The 8,666-nt window shown below is 47.1% G+C and overlaps 1 protein-coding gene across 3 annotated transcripts in view; it reads left to right on the top strand.

The window, feature by feature from the left end:
- Positions 1–783: 783 nt before the first annotated feature.
- Positions 784–8,666, top strand: part of TRAF5 (TNF receptor associated factor 5) — an 82,909-nt gene continuing 75,026 nt past the window's right edge. For all 3 annotated transcript variants that reach the window (XM_082248953.1, XM_082248954.1, XM_082248952.1), the window contains exon 1: positions 784–1,095. The gene's annotated coding sequence lies outside the window, so the exon portion shown is untranslated. The remainder of the gene's footprint in view (positions 1,096–8,666) is intronic.

Below are 8,666 nucleotides of genomic sequence, written 5' to 3'. Positions count from 1 at the left end.
AATGTATTTTGGGGTGTAATTTCACATTCACCCATGGCATGTGTGAGCAATATATCATTTAGTGACAACTTTGTGTAAAAAAAAAAAAAATAATAATAATAATAATTTTCCCGAAACTTGTGGAAAAATATAAAATATTCCATAGACTCACCATGCCTCTCAGCAAATAGTTTGGAGTGTCTACTTTGCAAAATTGGGTCATTTGGGGGGGGGGGGGGTTAGGCTATCTTGAAATTCCAGAGGTTTCGAAACTGATAGGTAGTGAGGAAGTAAAATGCACAATTTACGCCATTAGAAAACCTGAAGGTGGTGATTGGTTTTCGGGGGTTCTGTACACAGCTAGGCTCCCAAAAAGTCTCACACATGGGGTATCCCCATACTCAGGAGAAGGAGCAGAATGTATTTTGGGGTGTCATTTCACATATACCCATGGCATGTCTAAGCAATATATTATTTCAGTGATAACTGTGTGTACATTTTTTTTTGTCATTTTTAATCACTTGTGACAAAAAAATGAAATATTCAATGGGCTCAAGATGCCTCTTAGCAAATTCTTTGGAGTGTCTACTTTCCAAAAAGGGGTTCTAATTCATCTCAAATCAATCCAAAACCAAAAAAAAAAAAGTTTTGCCTTTAGTTATACTTGAAGTGGAACACAGATTTGAACAAGTTACAACTCACTCTCCTTTCTTGCTGCTTCCTTGTACAGGCTGAGATGATCTCCATGTGTGATCACAGCCACCCCTGCGATCTGTGTCCAAACCAACCCCCCCCCCTAGAAACTCGCCTTGTCCCCTGCTACTGGGAACCGAGCAGCAGCTGCAAACCCACAGGATGCAATGACAGCTTCAATCTGCTGTATAGTATTTCCTACAACCCGACTACCGCCCACAACAATGACGTCCAGACAGACAACATCCAACCTCCCCCTTCCCTCCGCCCTCAAGTGTGAAATCGAAAATAAGAACGCTGTTATGGCTTCACCGTCACTAGAGCTGGAGGACGGGACCAGCGCGGACCACTAGGAATGAGGATCGCAGGACGGTGACGGGTGGAGCCCATCAGCAGGCTGTGCTTCTCTTACTGGGATTTACGGTAAGAGAGCACCAACTCTATGTGAGAAGTGGAAATCTGATTGTATACGTTTTATCCCTGCTAAAGCTAGTAATACATTATACAATCTCTGTACAATCTCCTTAAAGCTGGCCATACACTAGCCGAAATATCGGGCAAACTCATTTTCGAAAAAACAGACACTCGGCCGTGAGAGCAGACGATCGTGCCCTCATGTAATGACCAAATTTCGAACGATAAATCGTTCAATGGACATAAATTAATCAGTTTTTTGTTCAGTTTTTCATGTATGCCTAGTGCAAACAGGTCGGTCGGGAAACACATTAACCTTTCAATTTATCGTTTGTTTATTGTTCGGTCGGCAGATTTTCAAAACTGTTCCTTCGATTTTTCGGCTCTGAAAAGTTAAAAACGATTTTCTATTTGTGCCCATTAACTGGACGAAAAACGAACGATCAGACCAAATGACAGATTTTCGAACGATCTTTCAGGTAGTGTATGGCCAGCATTAGGTTTACCAAAACATAATATAATATAAGAAAAAAAAAAAAACCCTAATGTAATATATGGACAAACCCTAATATTCTATTCAGTTTGTTTGGAACAGACAGATTCTTGCACTACATAATTGATGGTAGATCTAAAGGAGATTATACAATCAGATTGTATAGTGACTATATGGTAAGCTAAAAGCTGGCTATACACTTTACAATCTGATTGTGCATTCTCTCTACAATCTCCTTAATGTGAGGGCACACCACATGGTTGATGGTAGATCTAATGGAGATGATACAATCAAATTGTATAGTGTATTGGAGTGTATTGTATAGTATATTCAGGGCTTGGATAAGGGGTGGGCAGGAGGGGCATTGCAGTATCATGTGAGGTGGGGGGTGGATCTGTGTTGAGAAGGGGAATTTGGGAGGAGGCAGGGGGTACGAATTGTTCTAGGAGGGCCATAGGCGTACACAGGTGGTGTGCCAGGTGTGCCTGAGCACACCCTAATCTCTACATGCTGTGCCAATTCCCCCTACTGCCAGGGCTTCCCCGCCATGTTGGCCCCCCTGCCCCGCAGTGCTGCTGGCTTCCCTCCTCTCCTCTCCCCCCCTGGCTTGCTGCAGGGGATGTTGCAGGATGGAGAGCAGGGAAAAGGGCTAGTAAATGTAATTTACCAGACCCTTCCTTTTTTAAATGAGCACAGTTAACACACCCGCTCACTGTGTCCATTCATAACTGAAGCGTAGTAAACTGTGTTTACTGTGCTTCATTTTGTGAATAAACGAGAAGCTGCTCAGCACAGAGCACTTCTCATTTATTCACTGCAGATTCAGGCATGTGTGTTTGAGCTTTGGGGAGCAGACCCTAATATAATGGTCTGATAAAATATAATGGTTCCTCTATGAGGAGGGCAAATTTTGGGGGGGTGTGGTAGGAGTGGAGATTTTGGGGGATTTGTGTTGGGGGGGGATGATTTGTACTAGGAGGGCGGATCTGGGGGGTTGTGCTATAAAAGTAAATATATATATATTGATTTGATTTGTGCTGGGGGGGGGGGGGGAGTGATTTCAGCAGGCGGGTAAATTTGTAGTGGGAGAAGAGGGAATTTTTGCTTAGGGGGCAAACATGTAGATTAGCACATGATGCTCATACATCTTGGGGGGCGCAGTTTGGCACCCTGGGCTCTAGATAACCTTGTCCCACCACTGAGTGTATGGTAGTGTATTGTATAGTGTATGGTAAGCCTAATGCTGGCTAGACACTAAATAGTTTGGTTGCACAGCCCCTATACAATCTCCTTTTGCCCAAATTTGGCCGGTTCAGCAGGGACCAGATGAGTTTCAATCAATCTGCCACCGCCCTCACTCAACAGAAGCGAAGGTAGATCTAATGGAGATCTTACAATCAGATTGCCTAGCGTATGTTAAGCCTAAAGCTGACTATACACTTTACAATCTGGTTGCATGACCTCTGGACAATCTCCTGTAAGCTGGCCATACAGAAAAAGAAGGAAAATTTGTATGAAAATTCTCAGTACATTCCATGAATGATAAATGTCCTTCAAAATTCTTCAAAATGTTGTCTCTTTTGAACATTCAATTTTGGAAGGAATAAATGTATCCAATTAAAAACCACGCTGCTTAAAATGTGTTTATTCGAAAATTATTTTCCATCCCGTTCCTTCGAATTTTCTCATCACAGCAGTCTAAAAGGAACAAATAAACCAGTGAATGACCAGCTTCAGAGTTACTGAAAGGATGTAATATAAGAACAAACCTAAACAATCCAGTCACTTTGTGTATCCAATCAGACAGACCCTAGTGCTAGTTGATGGTAGATCTAATGGAGATCGTCCAATCAGATTGTATAGTGTATAATAGGCCTACACCTAGCTGTACCCTATACAAGGGGTCCACAACATTTTCAAAGAGCCAGTCTACTGTCCTTCAGACTTTAGGAGGGCTGGATTGTGGCCAGCAGGGATAGAAACATGTCCCGGGCCCAACATCAGTGAGAATAAATATGGCCTCAGGGTTCATGGTCAGAAGGGGAATGGTGCCCCATCCTTGGTGTCAGTGAGAGGAATAGCGCCCCATCATTGGTGTCAGTGGGAGGAATAGTGCCCCATCATTGGTGTCAGTGGGAGGAATAGTGCCCCCATCATTGGTGTCAGTGGGAGGAATAGCGCCCCATCATTGGTGTCAGTGGGAGGAATAGCGCCCCATCATTGGTGTCAGTGGGAGGAATAGTGCCCCATCATTGGTGTCAGTGGGAGGAATAGTGCCCCCATCATTGGTGTCAGTGGGAGGAATAGTGCCCCCATCATTGGTGTCAGTGGGAGGAATAGTGCCCCCATCATTGGTGTCAGTGAGAGGAATAGTGCCCCCATCATTTGTGTCAGTGAGAGGAATAGCGCCCCATCATTGGTGTCAGTGGGAGGAATAGTTCCCCATCACTGGTGTCAGTGGGAGGAATAGTGCCCCATCACTGGTGTCAATGGGAGGAATAGTGCCCCATCATTAGCATTGGTGGGAGGAATAGTGCCCCATCATTGGTGTCAGTGGGAGGAATAGTGCCCTATCATTGGTGTCAGTGGGAGGAATAGTGCCCCATCATTGGTGTCAGTGGGAGGAATAGTGCCCCATCATTGGTGTCAGTGGGAGGAATAGTTCCCTATCATTGGTGTCAGTGGGAGGAATAGTGCCCTATTATCGGTGTCAGTGGGAGGAATAGTGCCCCATCATTGGCGTTGGTGGGAGGAATAGTGCCCCATCATTGGTGTCAGTGGCAGGAAAAGTGCACCATTGCTGGTGTCAGTGGGAGGAATAGTGCCCCATCACTGGTGTCAGTGGGAGGAATAGTGCCCCATCACTGGTGTCAATGGGAGGAATAGTGCCCCATCATTAGCATTGGTGGGAGGAATAGTGCCCCATCATTGGTGTCAGTGGGAGGAATAGTGCCCTATCATTGGTGTCAGTGGGAGGAATAGTGCCCCATCATTGGTGTCAGTGGGAGGAATAGTGCCCCATCATTGGTGTCAGTGGGAGGAATAGTTCCCTATCATTGGTGTCAGTGGGAGGAATAGTGCCCTATTATCGGTGTCAGTGGGAGGAATAGTGCCCCATCATTGGCGTTGGTGGGAGGAATAGTGCCCCATCATTGGTGTCAGTGGCAGGAAAAGTGCACCATTGCTGGTGTCAGTGGGAGGAATAGTGCCCCAAGGACCTGATAAAGGCTAGTAAAGGGCCACATATGGCCCCAGGCCGCAGTTTAGAGGCCCCTGCCTTATACAGTCTGATTACACATCCTCTGCTCATCCATGTCTTTATGGACTGAGTGAGTTTGGGGTGGAGGAACTTGACTGGCCTACACAGAGTCCTGACCTCAACCCGATAGAACACCTTTGGGATGAATTAGAGCACAGACTGCGAGACAGGACTTCTCGTCCAACATCAGTGCCTGACCTCACAAATGCGCTTCTAGAAGAATGGTCAAACATCCCCATAGATACACTCCTAAACCTTGTGGACAGCCTTCCCAGAAGAGTTGAAGCTGTTATAGATGCAAAGGGTGGGCCAACTCAATATTGAACCCTACGGACTAAGACTGGGATGCCATTACAGTTCATGTGTGTGTAAAGGCAGGCGTCCCAATACTTTTGGCACTATAGTGTAGGTTCACACTAGCGGCTGAGGCGCATTTTTACCACCCCCTGACCACTCCCCCTTTAGCTGCAGAGGCAGCTGCCAGGGGAGTACACATGCTGCGACTAAAGGAATTATACCCCCCAAGTGAATGAGGCCGCTCTGCAAGCGCCCTGCAACTGCCTGCAATGTACATGTTGTCAGATACTCTCTGAAGAGCAACCCAAAATGTAGATCGCTCTTCAGAAATCAAAGCAAACCTGAAGGAGCCCTTAGCCACTCTTATTTGACTAAGATTGTAATGTATAGGTTTAGAAGCTGACCACACATTATAATCTTCCACATTGATGAGCGCTTTCCATCCCAGTAGTTTGATGATGACCTGTGATACCATATACTATCAGAGACACTAAAAATAACCGTATACACGTGTGAACGTTCGATCGGGTAGAACGAGGAATTTTCCACTTCTGTTTAATGTGCCTGGAAATTTCTGTGTCATTCAAAAACCCATCACATGAGCGGCTTATAAAACAATCCAGGGTGATTTACATCTGTGCAATGCAGGAACGCACACGAAACGCACGCTTTACCGCAGTACTTGGTAATGCATTACATGTGTGACCTGTCGCTGTGCCGTTCATTTTGAATAACCCCCCTAGTGCTGTAAGTGCTCTGCAATTACCAGGCAGTGAGGAGGCGTTATATTACCATCCACCACCTGCTTTAACCCCTTAAAGATCGCACTAGTGTGCCGCAATCACTTTCATTGTACTTGGTTGCAGAGTGACCCTATTCACATAAATGATGGGTCACTTTTAGTGTACGCCGTACCTGCCGCAGCTGCAGATAGAGAGGCGCTAAGAGCTGTGCCCCCCCACCACTAATGTGAACGACCCCCCCCCACCACTTATGTGAACGACCCCCCCACCACTAATGTGAACGAGCCCTGAGGGAACTCGCATGCCTTGCAACACACCATAGTAGGTTTCTATGAAAATTTTGCAACATAATTTTTTGGGACAATTTGGTGCCATGGATGCCAAGTGATTTCTATGGGCTGCCTTAAAGTGGTTGTAAACCTCTGACCAGTGGCGGCCGGTTCGTTAGGGGCACAGGGGCGCCGCCCCCCCATCCATGTGTCCGGCCCCCTAATCTGCATGCAGGGGAGCCGGACGCATGGAGTTCAATGGGGATTTTTTTTTTTTTTTGCATCACCTGATTAGAGCCAGAGGCTCTAATAGGGCGATGCCAAGGGTGGACCCGGGGCGCAGAGCAGTGCGTCCCGAGCCCACCCATTTTGTGACAATAGCGAATGAAAATTTGCTATTGTCACACCGATCCTCCTCCTGGCCAATCAGGAAGCACGTCCGATACAAGCTTCCTGATTGGCCGCAAGGCAAACCCCATGGCATTGACCGAGGAGGAGGCGGGAGCGGAAGGACTGGAGGAGACACGCCACCAGGACCGAGGAGAAGCCGCCATTCGGGGGACTGAGGAGAAGCCGATCGCCGCCGCTGCTGCTCCAGGTAAGTAAGGGGGCACGCATGCTGATGTCTGCATTGGGGGAATGTATGCTGGTCACTACATTGGGGGCATGTATGCTGGTCACTACATTGGGGGCATGTATGCTGGTCACCAGTGGCGGCTGGTGCTCAAATTTTTTTGGAGGGGGCGCAAACAGAAAAATGTAATAGGCATTGCTTTGTGGCAAAAAACGCTGTAAAAAATTGCGTGACTTTGAGGTCGCAAAAGTGTGAAAGGGGCCTTCAGTAATTAAGGTATAGTGTGCCCCCTTTCAATACAGAGAGACCAGCGTTCCCCCTTTCAATGCAGAGAGACCAGCGTGCCCCCTTTCAATGCACAGTGACCAGCGTGCCCCCTATTAATGCACAGTGACCAACGTGCCCCCTTTCAATGCACAGCGACCAGCGTGCCCCCTTCAATGCAGTGACCAGTGTACATGCCCCCTTCAATGCAGTGACCAGCATACATGCCCCCAATGCAGTGACCAGCATACATGCCCCCAATGCAGTGACCAGCATACATGCCCCCAATGCAGTGACCAGCATACATGCCCCCAATGTAGTGACCAGCATACATGCCCCCAATGCAGTGACCAGCATACATGCCCCCAATGCAGTGACCAGCATACATGCCCCCAATGCAGTGACCAGCATACATGCCCCCAATGCAGTTGGATCTGGTGAGCGTGGTGAAGGATTCACGTTCTGGTGGAGCACCTTTTGGTGGATTTTCATTTTTTTGAAGAGGAGTTGGAACTTAATATTGCAACTTAAAGATGTTGTTAAGGCAGAGGGTTTTTTTATATCTTAAAGGCATTCTATGCATTAGGATAAAAAGCCTTCTGTGTGTAGCAGCCTCCCCTAATACTTACCTGAGCCCCCTCACTATCCAGCGATGTCCACGAGTCTCTCAGCCATACGAGACTCTCCCTCCTGATTGGCTGAGAAACATTGGCTCCTGCAGCTGTCAATCAATGTCAGTCAATCAGGGGAGAGAGGGGCGGGGCAAAACCACAGCTCTGTGTCTGAATGGACACACAGAGCTGCAACTTGGCTTGGGTGACCCTATAGCGAGCTGCTTACTGTGGGGGCACTCGATAAAAGGGAGGAGCCAGGAGCAGCAAAGAGGGACCCGAGAAGAGGAGGATCCAGGCTGCTCTGTGCAAAGCTGCAAAGAGGTGAGAAGTATAACATGTTTGCTAATGTTTCAAAAAAAAAAAAAATTGAATCTGTTTTTCACTTTTTTTACATTTATTATTTTGGGGTTTATGGACTATCACATAAGCACTTTATCTATGGTAATTTGAAATGTAACCACTGCCAGACCGCAGTTTTACTGCGGCAGGCAGCCCATCCTGCGCGAACCGACGTAGGTATACGTCGGTAGAACGCCTGCAGCCAGGGGGCGAGTGCACGCCGCCAGCAGCGTGCTCCCACCCCCACTCGTCAGCGGGGACTCTGACGCACGGGGCAGGCGGCTCCAATTGCCGCCTGCGATCACTCCCCGCTGTGAGAGAAGGACGGTCAGCTGTTGTAAACACAGCTGATCATTCTTCTCTCTGGAATGATCACAGAGCGCCTGTGATCCTTCTATATAGGATCACAGGTCTCTAAGGATCATTTCAAAAGCCCCCCCCCCACAGTTAGAATCACTCCCCTAGACTTACATTTAACCCCTTCCCTGCCAGTGTCATTATTACAGTAACCGTGCATATTTTTAGCACTGAATACTGTAGTAATGTCACTGGTCCCCCCCCGGAAGTGTCAAAAATGTCAGCCATTACTAGTAAAAAAAACAAAACAATAAAAATTACATAAATCTTTCCCGTAGTTAGTAGACGCTATAACTTTTGCGCAAACCAATCAAAATGCACTTATTGCAATTTTTTTTTACCAAAAATATGTAGCAGAAAACAAATTGGCC

This window comes from Pelophylax lessonae, assembly GCF_965119305.1.
Source record: "Pelophylax lessonae genome assembly, chromosome: 3".
Taxonomy (NCBI): Eukaryota; Metazoa; Chordata; class Amphibia; order Anura; family Ranidae; genus Pelophylax; species Pelophylax lessonae.
Note: the sequence above shows the minus strand (reverse complement) of the source record. Positions and strands in the feature narration are given on the sequence as shown.